Source organism: Phyllobates terribilis, unplaced genomic scaffold (genome assembly GCF_046119375.1).
Source record: "Phyllobates terribilis strain yellow unplaced genomic scaffold, ASM4611937v1 Scaffold_4__5_contigs__length_816908805, whole genome shotgun sequence".
NCBI classification, from domain to species: Eukaryota; Metazoa; Chordata; class Amphibia; order Anura; family Dendrobatidae; genus Phyllobates; species Phyllobates terribilis.
In genome coordinates this window covers 2,983,056-3,004,920 of record NW_027362764.1, presented here as the reverse complement: position 1 = coordinate 3,004,920, position 21,865 = coordinate 2,983,056, and the positions used below count along the sequence as shown (strand labels likewise).

General features: G+C 43.8%; 1 protein-coding gene across 1 annotated transcript in view; it reads left to right on the top strand.

The window, feature by feature from the left end:
- LOC141264757 (uncharacterized) overlaps nucleotides 1-21,865 on the top strand; it is a 37,957-nt gene that overhangs the window by 516 nt on the left and 15,576 nt on the right. The window lies entirely within an intron of this gene.

The following is a 21,865-nucleotide window of genomic DNA, read 5'->3' as shown; positions in this document are numbered from 1 at the left end:
CTCTATACACAGCTCCTATATACTGTATGCTGCCTCTATACACAGCGCCTATATACTGTATGCTGCCTCTATACACAGCTCCTATATACTGTATGCTGCGTCTATACACAGCGCCTATATACTGTATGCTGCCTCTATACACAGCGCCTATATACTGTATGCTGCCTCTATACACAGCGCCTATATACTGTATGCTGCCTCTATACTGTATGCTGCCTCTATACACAGCGCCTATATACTGTATGCTGCCTATATACTGTATGCTGCCTCTATACACAGCGCCTATATACTGTATGCTGCCTCTACTGTATGCTGCGTCTATACACAGCGTCTATATACTGTATGCTGCTTCTATACACAGCGCCTATATACTGTATGCTGCCTCTATACACAGCGCCTATATACTGTATGCTGCCTCTATACTGTATGCTGCCTCTATACACAGCGCCTCTATACTGTATGCTGCTTCTATACACAGCGCCTCTATACTGTATGCTGCTTCTATACACAGCGCCTATATACTGTATGCTGCCTCTATGCACAGCGCCTCTATACTGTATGCTGCCTCTATACACAGCGCCTCTATACTGTATGCTGCTTCTATACACAGCGCCTATATACTGTATGCTGCCTCTATACACAGCGCCTATATACTGTATGCTGCCTATATACTGTATGCTGCCTCTATACACAGCGCCTATATACTGTATGCTGCCTCTACTGTATGCTGCGTCTATACACAGCGTCTATATACTGTATGCTGCTTCTATACACAGCGCCTATATACTGTATGCTGCCTCTATACACAGCGCCTATATACTGTATGCTGCCTCTATACTGTATGCTGCCTCTATACACAGCGCCTCTATACTGTATGCTGCTTCTATACACAGCGCCTCTATACTGTATGCTGCTTCTATACACAGCGCCTATATACTGTATGCTGCCTCTATGCACAGCGCCTCTATACTGTATGCTGCCTCTATACACAGCGCCTCTATACTGTATGCTGCTTCTATACACAGCGCCTCTATACTGTATGCTGCCTCTATACACAGCGCCTATATACTGTATGCTGCCTCTATACACAGCGCCTATATACTGTATGCTGCCTCTATACTGTATGCTGCCTCTATACACAGCGCCTCTATACTGTATGCTGCTTCTATACACAGCGCCTCTATACTGTATGCTGCTTCTATACACAGCGCCTATATACTGTATGCTGCCTCTATGCACAGCGCCTCTATACTGTATGCTGCCTCTATACACAGCGCCTCTATACTGTATGCTGCTTCTATACACAGCGCCTATATACTGTATGCTGCCTCTATACACAGCGCCTATATACTGTATGCTGCTTCTATACACTGTATGCTGCTTCTATACACAGCGCCTATGTACTGTATGCTGCCTCTATACACAGCGCCTATATACTGTATGCTGCCTCTATACACAGCGCCTCTATACTGTATGCTGCTTCTATACACAGCGCCTATATACTGTATGCTGCTTCTATACACAGCGCCTATATACTGTATGCTGCTTCTATACACAGCGCCTATATACTGTATGCTGCTTCTATACACTGTATGCTGCTTCTATACACAGCGCCTATGTACTGTATGCTGCCTCTATACACAGCGCCTATATACTGTATGCTGCCTCTATACACAGCGCCTCTATACTGTATGCTGCTTCTATACACAGCGCCTATATACTGTATGCTGCTTCTATACACAGCGCCTATATACTGTATGCTGCTTCTATACACAGCGCCTATATACTGTATGCTGCCTCTATACACAGCGCCTCTATACTGTATGCTGCTTCTATACAGAGCGCCAATATACTGTACGCTGCGTCTATACACAGCGCCTATATACTGTATGCTGCCTCTATACACAGCGCCTATATACTGTATGCTGCCTCTATACTGTATGCTGCCTCTATACACAGCGCCTCTATACTGTATGCTGCCTCTATACACAGCGCCTATATACTGTATGCTGCTTCTATACACAGCGCCTATATACTGTATGCTGCTTCTATACACAGCGCCTCTATACTGTATGCTGCGTCTATACACAGCGCCTCTATACTGTATGCTGCTTCTATGCACTGCGCCTATATACTGTATGCTGCCTCTATGCACTGCGCCTATATACTGTATGCTGCCTCTATGCACTGCGCCTATATACTGTATGCTGCCTCTATGCACAGCGCCTCTATACTGTATGCTGCCTCTATGCACAGCGCCTCTATACTGTATGCTGCCTCTATGCACAGCGCCTCTATACTGTATGCTGCCTCTGTACACAGCGCCTCTATACTGTATGCTGCCTCTATACACAGCGCCTATATACTGTATGCTGCCTCTATACACAGCGCCTATATACTGTATGCTGCCTCTATACACAGCTCCTATATACTGTATGCTGCCTCTATACACAGCTCCTATATACTGTATGCTGCCTCTATACACAGCGCCTATATACTGTATGCTGCCTCTATACACAGCGCCTATATACTGTATGCTGCCTCTATACACAGCGCCTATATACTGTATGCTGCCTCTATACACAGCGCCTATATACTGTATGCTGCCTCTATACTGTATGCTGCCTCTATACACAGCGCCTATATACTGTATGCTGCCTCTATACACAGCACCTATATACTGTATGCTGCCTCTATACTGTATGCTGCCTCTATACACAGCGCCTATATACTGTATGCTGCCTCTATACTGTATGCTGCTTCTATACACAGCGCCTATATACTGTATGCTGCCTCTATACACAGCGCCTATATACTGTATGCTGCCTCTATACACAGCGCCTATATACTGTATGCTGCTTCTATACACAGCGCCTCTATACTGTATGCTGCCTCTATACACAGCGCCTATATACTGTATGCTGCCTCTATACACAGCGCCTATATACTGTATGCTGCCTCTATACACAGCGCCTCTATACTGTATGCTGCCTCTATACACAGCGCCTCTATACTGTATGCTGCCTCTATACACAGCGCCTATATACTGTATGCTGCTTCTATACAGAGCGCCTATATACTGTATGCTGCGTCTATACACAGCGCCTATATACTGTATGCTGCGTCTATACACAGCGCCTATATACTGTATGCTGCGTCTATACACAGCGCCTATATACTGTATGCTGCGTCTATACACAGCGCCTATATACTGTATGCTGCGTCTATACACAGCGCCTATATACTGTATGCTGCGTCTATACACAGCGCCTATATACTGTATGCTGCCTCTATACACAGCGCCTATATACTGTATGCTGCCTCTATACACAGCGCCTATATACTGTATGCTGCCTCTATGCACAGCGCCTATATACTGTATGCTGCCTCTATGCACAGCGCCTATATACTGTATGCTGCCTCTATGCACAGCGCCTATATACTGTATGCTGCCTCTATACACAGCGCCTATATACTGTATGCTGCCTCTATACACAGCGCCTATATACTGTATGCTGCCTCTATACACAGCGCCTATATACTGTATGCTGCCTCTATACACAGCGCCTATATACTGTATGCTGCCTCTATACACAGCGCCTATATACTGTATGCTGCCTCTATACTGTATGCTGCCTCTATACACAGCGCCTCTATACTGTATGCTGCGTCTATACACAGCGCCTATATACTGTATGCTGCGTCTATACACAGCGCCTATATACTGTATGCTGCTTCTATACACAGCGCCTCTATACTGTATGCTGCGTCTATACACAGCGCCTCTATACTGTATGCTGCTTCTATACACAGCGCCTCTATACTGTATGCTGCTTCTATACACAGCGCCTCTATACTGTATGCTGCTTCTATGCACAGCGCCTATATACTGTATGCTGCCTCTATGCACAGCGCCTCTATACTGTATGCTGCCTCTATACACAGCGCCTCTATACTGTATGCTGCCTCTATACACAGCGCCTCTATACTGTATGCTGCCTCTATACACAGCGCCTCTATACTGTATGCTGCCTCTATACACAGCGCCTCTATACTGTATGCTGCCTCTATACTGTATGCTGCCTCTATACTGTATGCTGCCTCTATACACAGCGCCTCTATACTGTATGCTGCCTCTATACTGTATGCTGCCTCTATACTGTATGCTGCTTCTATACACAGCGCCTCTATACTGTATGCTGCCTCTATACTGTATGCTGCCTCTATACTGTATGCTGCCTCTATACTGTATGCTGCCTCTATACACAGCGCCTCTATACTGTATGCTGCCTCTATACACAGCGCCTATATACTGTATGCTGCCTCTATACACAGCGCCTATATACTGTATGCTGCCTATATACTGTATGCTGCCTCTATACACAGCGCCTATATACTGTATGCTGCCTCTATACACAGCGCCTCTATACTGTATGCTGCCTCTATACACAGCGCCTCTATACTGTATGCTGCCTCTATACACAGCGCCTATATACTGTATGCTGCGTCTATACACAGCGCCTATATACTGTATGCTGCCTCTATACACAGCTCCTATATACTGTATGCTGCCTCTATACACAGCTCCTATATACTGTATGCTGCGTCTATACACAGCGCCTATGTACTGTATGCTCCCTCTATACACAGCGCCTATGTACTGTATGCTCCCTCTATACACAGCGCCTATGTACTGTATGCTGCCTCTTTACACAGCGCCTATATACTGTATGCTGCCTCTATACACAGCGCCTATATACTGTATGCTGCCTCTATACACAGCTCCTATATACTGTATGCTGCCTCTTTACACAGCGCCTATATACTGTATGCTGCCTCTTTACACAGCGCCTATATACTGTATGCTGCCTCTTTACACAGCGCCTATATACTGTATGCTGCCTCTATACACAGCGCCTATATACTGTATGCTGCCTCTATACACAGCGCCTATATACTGTATGCTGCCTCTATACACAGCGCCTATATACTGTATGCTGCGTCTATACACAGTGCCTATGTACTGTATGCTCCCTCTATACACAGCGCCTATATACTGTATGCTGCCTCTATACTGTATGCTGCCTCTATACACAGCGCCTCTATACTGTATGCTGCCTCTATACTGTATGCTGCCTCTATACACAGCGCCTCTATACTGTATGCTGCCTCTATACACAGCGCCTCTATACTGTATGCTGCCTCTATACACAGCGCCTATATGATGTTGCCTATATACTGTATACAGCACTGGTACAAGCTGATATATTAAATGTATCTATACTGTTTAAAATAAGTACAGGTGTATGATCCAGTGTTGTGAATTGTGTTCTACAACCCCTGGCAAAAATTATGGAATCACCGGGCTCGGAGGATGTTCATTCAGTTGTTTAATGTTGTTGAAAAATAGCAAATCACAGACATGGCACAAAACTAAAGTCATTTCAAATGGCAACTTTAGGGCTTTAAGAAACACTAAAAGAAAAGAAGATTAAATATGTGGTACTCAGTAAGGGTAATTTTTTTCAGACCAAGCACAGGGAAAAAATAATGGAATCACTCTGTAAATTATAATTTCCAAAACTAACACATGCATCAGATTAAATCTGTTTGTTAGTCTGCATCTACACTGTGTTCCAAATTATCATGCAAATAATATTTTCTCAGATTTTCCCAAATTACCTATATGAATTGCAGTCATTGTAATTTTCCAGTCAAATAACTATTAGAGTACAATTGAAAGGTTTTTGTACAAACTGCCTATGATAACAGTATATTTAAAAAAAAAATAAACTCAAACTGCACTCAAAATGCATGTTCCAAATTATTATGCACAGCAGAGTTTTCAACCTTTTCATTTTAATAAAGAACAAAAAAAATGGTAATTTTTGAAATTATAAGCATTAGCAGGTTATTACACACTGAAATCAAACAGTTTTCAACTGAATACTTTATTCTAGATGATGTTACATTTGCACATAAGACCCCTTGTTCGAAAGGAGCTTCTGAACTCTCTCGTCCATTGAATTTGTCAGGTTTTGGATGGTTTCTGCTTCAATTGTTTTGCATGAGGACAGAATACCCTCCCAGAGCTGTTGCTTAGATGTGAACTGCCTCCCGCCATCATAGACACTCCTTTTGATGATGCTCCAGAGGTTCTCAATGGGGTTGAGGTCAGGGGAGCATGGGGGTCACACCATAAGTTTATCCCCTTTTATGCCCATAGCAGCCAGAGATGCAGATGTGTTATGTGCAGCATGAGACGGGGCATTATCATGTATGAAAATGATCTTGCTGCGGAATGCACGGTTCTTCTTCTTGAACCATGGAAGGAAGTGCTATTTGAGAAACTCAACATACATTATGGAGTTCATCTTTACCCCTTCAGGGATCCTAAAAGGGCCGACAATCTCTCTCCCCATGATTCCAGCCCAAAACATTACTCCACCTCCTCCTTGTCAGCGCCGTAGCCGTGTTTGCATGGGGTGTCCATCAACCAGCCATCCTCCACTCCATCCATCTGGACCATCGAGATCATTTCATGCATGATAATGCCCCGTCTCATGCTGCACATAACACATCTGCATCTCTGGCTGCTATGGGCATAAAAGGGGACAAACTTATGGTGTGACACCCATGCTCCCCTGACCTCAACCCCATTGACAACCTCTGGAGCATCATCAAAAGGGAGTGTCTATGATGGCGGGAGGCAGTTCACATCTAAGCAACAGCTCTGGGAGGGTATTCTGTTCTCATGCAAAACAATTAAAGCAGAAACCATCCAAAACCTGACAAATTCAATGCACGAGAGAGTTCAGAAGCTTCTTTCAAACAAGGGGTCCTATGTGCAAATGTAACATCACCTAGAATAAAGTTTTGAGTTGAAAACTGTTTGATTTCAGTTTGTAATAACCTGCTAATGCTTATAATTTCAAAAATGACCATTTTTTTGTTCTTTATTAAAATGAAAAGGTTGAAAACTCTGCTGTGCATAATAATTTGAAACATGCATTTTGAGTGCAGTTTGAGTTTATTTTTTTTTTAAATATACTGTTATCATAGGCAGTTTGTACAAAAACCTTTCAATTGTACTCTAATAGTTATTTGACTGGAAAATTACAATGACTGCAATTCATATAAGTAATTTGGGAAAATCTGAGAAAATATTATTTGCATAATAATTTGGAACACAGTGTAAAAAGGAGTGATCACACCTTGGAGAGCTGTTGCACCAAGTGGACTGACATGAATCTTGGCTCCAACACGAGAGATGTCAATTGAAACAAAGGAGAGGATTATCAAACTCTTAAAAGAAGGTAAATCATCACGCAATGTTGTAAAAGATGTTGGTTGTTCACAGTCAGCTGTGTCTAAAATCTGGACCAAATACAAACAACATGGGAAGGTTGTTAAAGGCAAACATACTGGTAGACCAAGGAAGACATCAAAGCATCAAGATCGGAAACTTAAAGCAATATGTCTCCAAAAGAGGAAATGCACAACAAAACAAATGAGGGAGGAAACTGGAGTCAATGTCTGTGACCGAACTGTAAGAAATCTCCTAAAGGAAATGGGATTTACATACAGAAAAACTAAACATAAGCCATCATTAACACCTAAGCAGAAAAAAACAAGGTTACAATGGGCTAAGGAAAAGCAATCGTGGACTGTGGCTGACTGGATGAAAGTCATATTCAGTGATGATTCGCAAATCTGCATTGGGCAAGGTGATGATGCTGAAACTTTTGTTTGATGCCGTTCCAATGAGTTTTATAAAGATGACTGCATGAAGAGAACATGCAAATTTCCACAGTCATTGATGATATGTGGCTGCATGTCAGGTAAAGGCACTGGGGAGATAGCTGTCATTACATCTTCAATAAATGCCCAAGTTTACATTGATATTTTGGACAGTTTTCTTATCCCATCAATTGAAAGGATGTTTGAGGATGATGACATCATTTTTCAAGATGATAATGCATCCTGCCATAGAGCAAAAACTGTGAAAACATTCCTTGAAAGAAGACACATAAGGTCAATGTCATGGCCTGCAAATAGTCCGGATCTCAATCCAATTGAAAATCTTTGGTGGAAGTTGAAGAAAATGGTCCATGACAAGGCTCCAACCTGCAAAGCTGATCTGGCAACAGCAATCAGAGAAAGTTGGAGCCAGATTGATGAAGAGTACTGTTTGTCACTCATTAAGTCCATGTCTCAGAGACTGCAAGCTGTTATTAAAGCCAGTGGTGGTGCAACAAAATGCTAGTGATGTATTGGAGTGTTCTTTTGTGTGTTTGTTTTTCATGATTCCATATTTTTTCCTCAGAATTGAGTGATTCCATAATTTTTTTCCAACTGCTTGGTCTGTAAAAAATTACCCTTACTGAGTACCACATTTTTAATCTTGATTTCTTTTAGTGTTTCTTAAAGCCCTAAAGTTGCCATTTGAAATTACTTTAGTTTTGTGCCATGTCTGTGATTTGCTTTTTTTCAACAACATTAAACAACTGAATGAACATCCTCCGAGCCCGGTGATTCCATATTTTTTGCCAGGGTTTGTAGATGAGATGAATCCAGTATCACTGGACAGCGGCAGCTCCTGTGTGTAGATAAATGAGTAAGTAGCCGACAGTTTCTGGAAGTGCAAACTGTTAGGCCTCATTCAGACGCCTGTTTTTCATGTACGGCTTCTATCTGCATTTTTTTTACAGATACACTATACTAGGCATGAGTGCTATGGGGCTGTTCACATGTCCAATTTTTCTTTGTGGTCCTCTCAAAATCATGTAGATCTGTCCATTAATGATCTGAGTGTCGGATCGAAATCAGGAATGCAAACCTATGGATCAGGAAAAAAAAATGGACAGCTCTCTGATGACATATATTTTCCACTGACCGCTGGATGAGAGAACGTAGAAAACATTATATATATTAGTACAGACCAAAAGTTTGGACACACCTTCTCATTTAAAGATTTTTCTGTATTTTCATGACTATGAAAATTGAACATTCACACTGAAGGCATCAAAGCTATGAATTAACACATGTGAAATTATATACTTAACAAAAAAGTGTGAAACAACTGAAAATATGTCTTATATTCTAGGTTCTTCAAAATAGCCACCTTTTGCTTTGATGACTGCTTTGCACACTCTTGGCATTCTCTTGATGAGCTTCAAGAGGTAGTCACCGGAAATGGTCTTCCAACAATCTTGAAGGAGTTCCCAGAGATGCTTAGCACTTGTTGGCCCTTTTGCCTTCACTCTGCAGTCCAGCTCACCCCAAACCATCTCGATTGGGTTCAAGTCTGGTGACTGTGGAGGCCAGGTCATCTGGCGTAGCACCCCATCACTCTCCCTCTTGGTCAAATAGCCCTTACACAGCCTGGAGGTGTTTGGGGTCATTGTCCTGTTGAAAAATAAATGATAGTCCAACTAAGCACAAACCGGATGGAATAGCATGCCGCTGCAAGATGCTGTGGTAGCCATGCCGGTTCAGTATGCCTTCAATTTTGAATAAATCCCCAATAGTGTCACCAACAAAGCACCCCCACACCTCCTCCTCCATGCTTCACGTTGGTAACCAGGCATGTAGAGTACATCCTTTCACCTTTTTTGCATCGCACAAATGCACTTTGGTTGGAACCAAAGATCTCAAATTTGGACTCATCAGACCAAAGCACAGATTTCCACTGGTCCAATGTCCATTCCTTGTGTTCTTTAGCCAAAACAAGTCTCTTCTGCTTGTTGCCTGTCCTTAGCAGTGGTTTCCTAGCAGCTATTTTACCATGAAGGCCTGCTGCACAAAGTCTCCTCTTAACAGTTGTTGAAGAGATGTGTCTGCTGCTAGAACTCTGTGTGGCATTGACCTGGTCTCTAATCTGAGCTGCTGTTAACCTGCGATTTCTGAGGCTGGTGACTCGGATAAACTTATCCTCAGAAGCAGAGGTGACTCTTGGTCTTCCTCTCCTGGGGCGGTCATCATGTGAGCCAGTTTCTCTGTAGCGCTTGATGGTTTTTGCAACTGCACTTGGGGACACTTTCAAAGTTTTCCCAATTTTTCGCACTGACTGGCCTTCATTTCTTAAAGTAATGATGCCCACTCGTTTTTCTTTACTTAGCTGCTTTTTTCTTGCCATAATACAGATTCTAACAGTCTATTCAGCAGAACTATCAGCTGTGTATCCACCAGACTTCTGCACAACACAACTGATGGTCCCAACCCCATTTATAAGGCAAGAAATCCCACTTATTAAACCTGACAGGGCACACCTGTGAAGTGAAAACCATTTCCGGTGACTAGCTCTTGAAGCTCATCAAGAGAATGCCAAGCAGTCATCAAAGCAAAAGGTGGCTACTTTGAAGAACCTAGAATATAAGACATATTTTCAGTTGTTTCACACTTTTTTGTTAAGTATATAATTCCACATGTGTTAATTCATAGTTTTGATGCCTTCAGTGTGAATGGACAATTTTCATAGTCATGAAAATACAGAAAAATATTTAAATGAGAAGGTGTGTCCAAACTTTTGGTCTGTACTGTATATAGATCTATCTATCTTCATCCAAGAAAAACTGAGCATCTGCAGGAGGGGGGATCAAGACTGTGAGTGACAAATATCACACCTTGAGCCAGCACAACACAGAACAAAGGGCCTGCTGCCATGTGGTTTTCTTTTAGTTGAACAGATAGGAATTCCATACAGAAAGATGTGCGACATCAACAGTGAAGACAGTAGCCCTAAAGCAGAACGGTCGTCTCTAGCCCACATCCAAGATCTCACATGGTAATGGAAATGCAATATCAATAATCTACTATCAACATCACTGATATATCAGCGATCGGGGGACGTATTCGTTTCTGTGCATTCAAGCACTGGGATTTTTGCCCTTGGGAATCCACAGAACTGCAATATCATTCCAATTTGTGGATTTATCATAGTAGGATGGTGAAAATCTGCCCGGAGGTATGGCAGGTTTCTGTGGGAAAATATGACCTAGTTAGGATTATTCCTTTGGACCCAAGTCCCTTTGCATACAGCTATCTATCCTCCTCTCATCTGACCAGGAGGAGCAGCGAGGGGTGGGGATGAGACCCTTTATAATCTCTCATTCAGAGAATCTCAATGTCAGATCCAGGAGAGACACCTGCATTGTAGAGCTTCTGTAATTTCTGTGGTGACCCCTCTTTAAAGAATCGCTCACGGATCTGATCGATAAGGGCTTTCAAAAATTGATCCCTTTTTATTTTTAAACTGCTTTTGCTTCTATGTGTATTGTTGTTTTTTTTTTTTTTTACTATTTTATCTTTGGTTACCTTGTAGCACTGTACTTCTTTTCACGTATTAAATGTAAAATTTATTAAGGTTTGCTATTCTAAATGTACCCACAACCTCGAAGAGGGAAAGTATTGCCTGGTTGTTACCCTGTGTATGTCATAGTGCAAGAAGAGTACCTCTCAGGTGCATGGGGAAGTTGGATGGTGCGTGCACTAGTGAGTCACCCAGGGTAGGCATCTCACTGGCCTATTAAAACGACAAGTTGTTGCAGCGAAAAGTGTGGGGCGGATGTGATAACCGGCTGTCGAGGGCACTTAGGTGAGTGGACGAGTGAGTGTGAGCAGTGGAGTCCTATGTAGAAAGCAGTGTTATTGTAACCTCTTAAAGGAGTTGTTTCAGCTGATGATATTGATGACCTGTCTCTGGGGTAGGTCATCAGTATGAAGATGCTGGGAGTTGGACACTCAGCACTTTGACAATCTGATGTTACACCAAAATACAGATCTTGAGTAGGAGTCACTGCCAAAGCCGATCAGATGGGGCTACTGAGTGTTGACCTATACTTGGTCAGTTTTGGCCCATCAATATTATTTGCCGAGACAACTGCTTTACGGGTTTATTTTGGCGCCCACTACTTCAGAATGGTAAATAACCCTCTAACAACCGTCACATCGAGTTTTTATGGCGGCCATTCTGGGATTTGTTTTGATGTTGGGCACAGTGTAGGGGTTTAGGTCAGCAATTAACCCTTTTTTTATTGTTATATATTGATCTTTGGTCACTAATGAAAATGTTGAAAAACCCACTTCTCTTTATTTCAACCCTGTCCTTACTTGGACAATTTTAGTTTTTCTCCCGCTCTCCCACCCTGCCCTCCTACTTTTAAGAGCCGTAACTTTTATTTTTTTCATCGGCAGTAGGATGGCTTATCTTTTTTCAGGACGAGCTGTAGTTTTGAATGCTAGTCTGTTTCTATCGTTACTAAGCATTGATGCGGAGCGGCTCTGGGTTTGATCCTCTGTTGTGTGAGTGATGTCTGTGGCTTTTATATAAGGTGTGTTCGAGCTGTTATGGAGACCCTCTTTGTTTTAAGGAGAACTTTGGAATAGACAGCAAAGGGTCTTCACCTTGCCAGTGAGATTCAAATTAAGATACTTCATCGATGAAGGAAGAGAGACAGAATACATGTGACATGCATTGTCATCAGGTAGAGTCTTCTGGTGGGGGAACAAAGACTCGCCATATTTATTAGCTAGACAGAACAGAACTTCATTGTTGCATACAACTGAACAGAAAACCGAAATAGACTTATAAGTAACAAACACATTTCCCTTGGCCCAGCGTAAACCTTCTTGTCAAGGACTTCACAGGAAACAAGTATCTTAGTCAGACATTCCACAATGTAAAATCAGAAAACAATCAAGCAGACTTCAGACATAGCAAAAATATAATTATTTTTTTCTAAATTAATGATATCTAGATATTAAAAAATTAACCATAACAACTCCTCCCTTTTTTATTATTTTACAAAACAATTTATTCATCAGCTACTTCCCCATGCTATGAAAGCCTGGAGGGGACGAATCCCGTTCACCGACAAATATCTTGCTTGTAAATCTCTTCATATATGTTTATAGGAGAAGTGGCATTATATTTTGCAGGCCTGTGATGCTTAATCTTGTGTGTTTTCTTGCATAGTATTGGAGGATATTGGGCTATGGGTGCATATCCAACAGTTCTTAGGATGGTCATTAGAGTTCATGTCTTGGAGTAAGTCTTGGTGATGCTTTATCAGTTTGTTATCCCAGTTCTCTTTAAGAATTCTCCATGAAGTAAGGGCAAAAGGTACGGTTGCTATCACGATAGCCCAAACAAACAGTGTCATCATCTTTGCTGCTGCTGTGGTTCAAAATCTTTTTACAATGGCTGGTGTGGATCCGAGTGTCCTTGCCTTGAAGCTTGACCGAAGTGGCAGTGGTTAACAGCACTTGGAATGGTTCACTGTATCTGAGCTCCAGTGGTCTCCTCATATGTCTCTTTACCACGACCCAGTCTGTTGGTACCAAAGTGTGAGTGCCGCTGAGGCAATTGGGGTCTGGGATAGAGGAAAAAACATGATTATGATTAACAGTCAAATGTTTATGCGACTCCAGAACATATTCAGTGAGAGAACCATAGGAGGCCTGCAGCTGCTGTGGGAAATACAACCCTGTCTTAGGGACACTACCAAACAGTGCTTCATATGGGGACAGCTTCTCCCTCCCCCTTGGGGCAGTCCTCACTGAATACAATGCTATGGGCAAACAATCTACCCAGAACAAGTGTTTCTTCCATGCACTTTTGAATTTTTAGTTTCAAGGTACCATTGAGGCGTTCCACCTTCCCACTACTTAGTGGATGATAGAGAACATGGAAAGCCTGTTCTATCCCAAGAGTGACCATGATTTGTTTCATTAGTTCCCCAGTAAAGTGGGTTCCTCTGTCACTTTCTATAGTTTCGGGCACCCCATATCTACAAACCACTTCACTGATCAATTTTTTAGCAGTAGTTTTTGTGTTTGCTTTAGTCACCGCCCAAGCTTCTGGCCACCTAGAGAAAAGGTCGGTGCATAACAGGGCGTATTCATAATTACCCACCTTAGGTAGCTGTATGTAGTCCACCTGCAGTCTCTGAAATGGGTAATCTGGTTTTGGTGTGCATTTTCGTGGGACTCGAATAGGCCTACCAGGGTTATGTTTTGCACAAACTAGACATTGTTGAACATACTTTGCAGCTGTATTCGGGAACCCTGGGGCACACCAGTTTTCTAGCACCACTGCACACATAACACCCTTTGAGTTATGCATCGGCGAATGTGCAAGGGTAGCCATCATGGGGAACAGGCAGCGTGGAAGGCAAATACGTTTGTTTACCTGCCATACCCCTGACACTGACTGTACGGTGCCCGCTTTGACCCATGCATCCTGCTCGTGGGGGGAGCCTGGGTCTGGAAGACCTGCAGTAGTTCGAGGTCCACTGCCACTGGGACCGGTGCAGGGGATGTCTCCTTATTTGAAAGGGGGCTTCCTGCACTCCCTGACTCTGAGTCTCCTGGGGTTCCCGCACTTGCGATAGCCAGTATCTCTGTCAGAGGTAATCGTGCTGCTTCCTTAGCTGCCTGGTCGGCCAAAGCATTACCTACTGCAAGGGGAGTTTGTTCCCGAGTGTGTGCTGACACTTTGACTATGGCTGCCCTTCGGGGAAGGGTGAGTGCTGTGAGTAGCTGCTCTACCGCTTGCGCATTCCTTATAGGTTTGCCAGCAGAGGTCAAGAAATTACGGCTTCGCCAAATGGCGCCAAAGTCATGTGCAACACCATAAGCATATTGCGAGTCAGAAAATACATTAATTTCTTTACCTTCTCCCAGATTACACGCTGCAGCGAGTGCTTTAAGCTCTGCCTCTTGCGCAGAGCAGCTGGAGGGGAGTGGTTCTTGTATCACTGCCTTACCATTGTGGACTACTGCATACCCGGTGATGAATCGTCCTTGTTCACTGTCCCAAGCTCTGGAACCATCTACAAAATACTCAGCAGAGGGGTTAGTGAGTGGTACATCAGTAATATTTGCCAAGCCCTTTATTTCAGCTTCCATCAATGCCTGACAAGCATGTTCATGTGCCATATCAAACTGAGCTTCCTCATCTGCTAATTTGAAAAACAGGGGCAAATCTTGGCTCATGGTCTCTCCCTCTTCCCCATCCTGATACTTTCCTCCCTTTTCTAAATCCACTGGTAGTAGTGTAGCTGGATTTAGAACATTACAGCGTTTGATAGTTATATGGGGAGGTGTAAGGAGTGAAACTTCATATTTTGTCACCCTTGATGCTGAGAGGTGACGGGTCTGAGCCTGTTGAAGTATTTCAGATACAGCATGAGGAGCTTGAAGTGTGAGGGGACTTCCTATCACTATGTCCTCTGTCTTTTTAACAAGTTCTGAAGCCGCTGGCACAGCTCTAACACAAGTAAGAGAACCCATAATGACTGGATCAAGGGTTACAGAGTAATACCCTAGAGGGCTCTGCCTACCACCATGTTCTTGGGTAAGGACACCAGATGCATGTCCAGCCTGTTCGTGGCAGTACAAAGTAAAAAACTTGTCATAATTCGGTATACCTAGAGCTGGTGAGGTAGAAAGAGTGAGCTTGAGGGTGTGAAATGAATCAATAGCCTCAGAATTAATGGTGAAAGGCTCAGTTTTGAGGCATTGAAACAATGGGGCCATAATACTAGAGGCATTTTGTATCCAGAGATGGCAGTACTGGACTAGGCCCAAGAAGGCCCGAAGGGACTTGGTAGATCTTGGAAGGGGTATTTTTAGTATAGCCTCAATCCTCCCTGGGCTGAGATGCTTAATGCCTGGAGACAGGCAATGCCCAAGGAAAGTGACTGTGGACTTGCACAATTGGAGTTTATCTTTCGAAGCTTTGCACCCATTTTCTGCTAAGAATATCAGCAGAGATTGAGATTCATTGTGGCCTATCTGGTCAGTGGTGCAGCAAAGGAGAAGGTCATCCACATATTGTAAGAGTATGGTGGATGAATCAAAGGGGCACCAGTTATCGAGTACTGTCTTTAGGGATGTGGAAAATAAGGAAGGGGAGTTGGCAGCTCCCTGAGGAAGGACTGCCCATGCATACTGAGCACCTCTGTGGGTGAAGGCAAAATAAGAGGTACACTCCGTGGACAAGAAGACAGAGAAAAAAGCATTGGCCAGATCAATCACTGTGAAACAGGTGGCTGTGGAGGGGACCTGATTCTGGAGAGTGTGGGGGTTGGGTACAAGTGGAGTATCCACTATAGTTACTGCATTAACTGCCCTAAGGTCATGTACCATACGATAGGCTACTGGCTGTCTAGGTGGGGTTTTCTTTTTAACTGGGTACAGGGGAGTGTTAAATGGGGAGGTTATAGGAATAACTAGACCTCTTAACAAAAACTCCTGGACATTCTCATGTATTGCTGCATCCTGAGCAGCACTTAAAGGATACTGCTTTATACAGGGGGGTTGGGCACCTGGTTTAAGTTTTACAGTCACCGGAGGGATGGGTAGTTTTCCCACATCAAGTTTGCTACATGCCCACAATTGACTGGGTATATCCTCAAGCCAAACAGGATGGGAATGAGGTTTAGAGTCTGTATTGTCTAGAACTGTGGGAATTGTTACGGATAGAAGACTACACAATGTGTCATCATCCAGGGGGGTGGTCATCTTGGGGCCATTTGGAGTGAATTCTATGCAGGCCCGAATTTTCTGCAACACATCTGTTCCCAACAAAATAAAAGGCACATCAGGGGAAACTAAAACCTGGGTTACAATTGAAATTGAGTCATGCAAATTTAACCGGAGAGGATGAGTCATTTGTAATTTAGTAAGTCGTCCCTCTACCCCTTCACAAGCCACATAGTCGGGGGACAAAATGTCCTCTGGAACATGTTCCTGCATTAATACTGTACTGGCTGCTCCAGTGTCTACCATGAATGAAATAGTTTGTCCCTCCCCCAGGGACACTGGGACAGTGAGTGTGCGTCCCTGGGGGATGACAACGGGGCAGAGGGAGACGTCTGGATTGCCAGTTTCCTATGGAGGGGGCTGGGCAGTGGCTGTTGATTTTGTGGGACATTTGATGGATAGATGTCCTTTTTGCCGGCAAGACCAACATTCTACATTGCTGTAATCTCTATTTCCTCCTTGGTGATTATTTCCTCCTCTCCCCCCCCATCTTCCCTTCCTGGGCTGCACAGGATCCAGGTTAACCCTTTTCTTTGACATGCTTTCTAGTTCAGCACCTCGACTATTTCCTTTATATCAACCCATTGCATATTGCGCCACTCCGGGAGACTAGTTCGTCCTACAGTCTGAACCGTAGGTTTAAGACCATTCATAAAACACTGCAACAATAATCTGCGATCCTTATCATCATTATGCTCATATCCAAAATCCAACCATGTTTGTTCTAATACAGAGGCATATTTTGAGACTGACTGAGCCTTATCCTGTACTACAGTTTGTAACAGGTCTTGTTTTTTATCCTGCTCTGCCCGTGCCCAGTTTTGCATCCTTTGTATAAACGCCCGACCCGACTCAGATGTATTTTTAATGGCCGGTGCCTGGCCTGGCAGCATCTGAGTAATTTCCATAAGTAAGGGGTCACTGCCTTTCTGCAGAATGACAGAAACTAGATCATCCCATATGGCCCGATATGCCTCCTGAACACCCTGGAGTCACATTCTAAATGTTAAGGGGGGTTTTCGGGGATCTGGGAGCTGTGTAGCGAGGGCAATAAGTTCACTGGGGGACCAAGGCCAATATGTTTCTATTGGCCATACTTGGGGGTGGGGGGGGGGGTGGGGGGAGATAGTGTACCTGAACATTATCAACCATCCTAGGAGGTTCAAACTGTACATGACTAGTGGTCCTCATAGGGAACAGAGGCACCCTGGGTGTTGTCCCTGGGTGTGAAGATCCACAGGACCTGCAACAATTAACCCCAGGGGGATTCTGATTACCACAATGTCTGCAAGTCCATGCCATTGACCCAGCATAAGGCGGGGGTGCTGAAGGGGGTGCAGAATTTACATCAGGTACAGAGACTACAGGGGTTTGAGAGCTTTTCAAACTATCACAGATTACATAGACAGTTCCATGCCTGGTTTCCTCTGATTTATGTTCAGTCATTGAGACACGTTTTGCTACTTCTAACCACATCCTAGCCTGCTCTAGTTTGTTTTTATCTTTCAACCATCCTTCCCAATTGCAGATATATTTCTCCCATTCCTTCTCCTCCAAATTTCCCCACTTTCCCATACCAAATGTCCTCAATATTATTTCACATCCCTCTACTGCTTCTTTCCCTTTCATTCTCTCCACTATCTCACATGCTGGATCTGGGGCCACGCCCTTTAGGTTAGTCAATTCCTTACTGTTGCCAGTCCCCATGACTGCAACCACTGTGCCAGAGTTACCGCAGAACTCTCTTCAGCACACCTAGAGCCTCTCAGACTCTAAATTTGATTCCGTCCCAGTCTCCTCTGATCCTCGAAAGACGGATCTGATCCTTTACCAGTCTCCTCTGAGCCTCGGAAGACAGATCTTTAAGGAAGTACTAACACAGATTTTCCATCCCTGTGAGCTAGGGAGATTCTTACACACAACGAAACAAATAACAATACCAAGCCTACTGCTCCACCTACTATTGCAATTATTTCTACATGATCATATAACATTTCCCAGTTCAGAGGTTTTCCTTCTACACCTTGTAAAGGCACTGCGTAACAGTTATATCTGCAATAAGTGTTACTTTTTATACTATATGTTTCCCAGTCTGGGTATACAGGCTAAGCAAGAAATCTGCAGCTACTATGATTTTCCCTCTCTTGAGCTTACACAAAACAGAACACAGACACTGAGGACAACGATTCTGATTCATCAAAAACGACTTAACAATACGTCAGTCATTCAATGTACACTGCACAATCGCTGATATTAATCCCCCTGCTGTATTCGGGCTAAAAACTGCATTCAGTTACCCCTTTCTTGAGGGTGCCCTTATCAATTTACAGGTGAATTCAATACCCTCAGAGTACTACCTTACCGTGAAGGATTCCTCTGTTATAGGCAATCACACTTCCCTGCTCCTCTTACGGACCGATTTTCCTCTCCACCACATGTGAAGGAACACACCTAACGGGACCCCTTATCAAGCAGATACCGTAGTCCCTTATTGGTCAATCAAAAATCATTCAGTCCCATATTCAAGGATCCTCATAGTTTACAATATCATACCAGACATTTATGACATAGACAAAACAAACATAAAACAATCCTCTAACTCCTGAAATATACAGAAGAACTGCTTAGGTGCCTAATCCCGACACGCTGGGCAAGGTTGGTTACTCGTCACTTCATTCAACCGTCATTCAGTCGTCAATCATACATCTACAAACCACATTGAAACATGTAAGACAACAAATTAAATCACTGGCAAGGATTCAAAAATTATTGTCTTGTTAGGACCACCAATTACCCGTCCTGGAGCCCTCTAAGTAGTACTGAATTAGTAGTAATACAATGGACTACTTACCGTGGATTTTATTCAGTAATTCCCAGAGATCCTTGTTGACAGGTCCACAGGAGGTCCGGTTATGACAATCCCAGGTTTCAGGCACCATGTACTGTTATGGAGACCCTCTTTGTTTTAAGGAGAACTTTGGAATAGACAGCAAAGGGTCTTCACATTGCCAGTGAGATTCAAATTAAGATACTTCATCGATTAAGGAAGAGAGACAGAATACATGTGACATGCATTGTCAGCAGGTAGAGTCTTCTGGTGTGGCAACAAAGACTCACCATATTTATTAGCTAGACAGAACAGAACTTCATTGTTACATACAACTGAACAGAAAACCGAAATAGACTTATAAGTAACAAACACATTTCCCTTGGCCCAGCGTAAACCTTCTTGTCAAGGACTATACAGGAAACAAGTATCTTAGACATTCCACAATGTAAAATCAGAAAACACTCTAGCAGACTTCAGACATAGCAAAAATATAAATTGTTTTTTCTAAATTAATGATGATATCTAGATATTAAAAAATTAACCATAACAGGGCGTGATATATTTAGTTATTAACTATCGTGTCCAACATTAACTTAATGTATCTAGAAGTGCTATTTTTTATATGAAGAATATTGGAGATATAATTCCATGTCAGTCGTTATATCCTATTTGGCATAGGATTATAAAGCCCCTTCAGTGTGCATTTGTAACATGACCCCGAGCAGCTGCAAGAGGGGGCGAGGGGTCAAGAGACTGTGAGTGACAGATATCACACCTCGAGCCAGCACAACACAGAACAAAGGGCCTGCTGCCATGTGGTTTTCTTTTAGGTTGAACAGATAATAATTCCATACCGAGTTATGGAAATACTATATAGGCATACCTTGAAAAGATTTTTGAAATCCCAAGAACATGGGGAATGTCCGCCTGGGTCTTGACCCAGTCTAGTAGATAGGGAGATACATGGCACAGCCGCTCGGAAACCCCTAGGGCCACTGTTTAGTTTCCATGCGTAGCAGGGGCCCGGCTGGATCCGATGGCACCAGAACCGGCTCCCTAGGACCTTCCTGTGATGAAAGCCGGCCGGTGGGTGCAGCTCTCTGGCGCCCCCTTACCTCTCAGGTCAGTCAAGGTACTGCACCTAGAGAAAGTAGTGCCAGGAAGCTGCAACCAGCGCAGGGAACACGGTAGTGTGTTATCCCTTCAACGTCACTAAACCGTAACGTCACTACACAGCACAACTCGCTAGCGCCCTCTTAGCCTCAGGTCAGTCAAGGAACTGCACCTAGGATAAGCGGTCGCCAGGGAGACTGTCCTGTAACCTACTGGGTATCGGGGCCCTCTGTAGTGAGGGCGGTATATATATCTTCCTTGGCCGCGCCAGGAATATATATATCTGAACCTCCGACCGTCACTACCAGCCTTCCCCAATCCCCAGTTGGTATGCTGCCACCAGTCCCTATTTTAGATATACGCCCAGTCCGTGAATGGGCCTATATCGGGTCAGGAACCAACCCTGGGTAGCGTTTTTGGCTTGAGCCGAGCTCACACGGACGTGCGTTCGTTATGCAGAATAAAAGGCAGGCCCACAATTACTTGAGGTAATTGATTATAATAATACACTAGATACACGATATACAACTAAATATACACAGGTATAAGGTCAGGCTAAACTATACAACAATGGAATACAACACACAGAATCACCACAGCATATCAGTTACCGGTTTCTTGATTTTCTTGTGACGCAGGGAGAGGATTCTGCGATCGCAGGCACGGTTCTTTGTTACAGGCTGAGGCCTACCACCGCATGGTCAAACTGCTCCTCCCCTTGGTGGCCTCAGCTGGTGCTCAGATGTTCAGCACACCACTCTTGGGTCAAGACTGACTTATCTCTTGTCTGTCCTGCTATCTTACCTGCCCCGTCCCGCCCACTGCTGGTGAGGTCAGCTGGCTCAGTCTCCACCCTCAGGTCTAACTTCGATCAGAAGCCCAAATTCTATGGAACCCAATAACTTCTTCTGGGATGGTCTCATGATACCCCCAGGGGTTCCCATGGATTCGGGCCGCCGTAACCGACCTTTTGATATCAATTATGATACCATACGGTCCTCAGGAATGGCTCAGCGCTATATCTTGGCTTCCAGAGCACGTACAAACGTCTACCGCGGAGGCTTGTGTGCGCAATGGCTCCGGGACGCCGTGATATTTTTTTATTGGCCCATCCCATGCAACATGCGTGTACTTTTCATGTTTCTATATCTTATGCCTCCATGCTTGTGACAGACAAAGAAACTAGTCCTATGGGACAAATGGTCAGGTACAGATAGACGAAGCACCCCCCCCTGCTGGCTGTGTTTCCTCTCGAAGTCTTTGAAGCTCCTAGCATTCAAGTGTTAAGTAGGCTTCTTATCTTACAGGAGCCTGGATGGGGGGAAACTATCTAGTTGACGTTTTAACAGAAGGTCCCAAGGGTGGGGGCTGCTG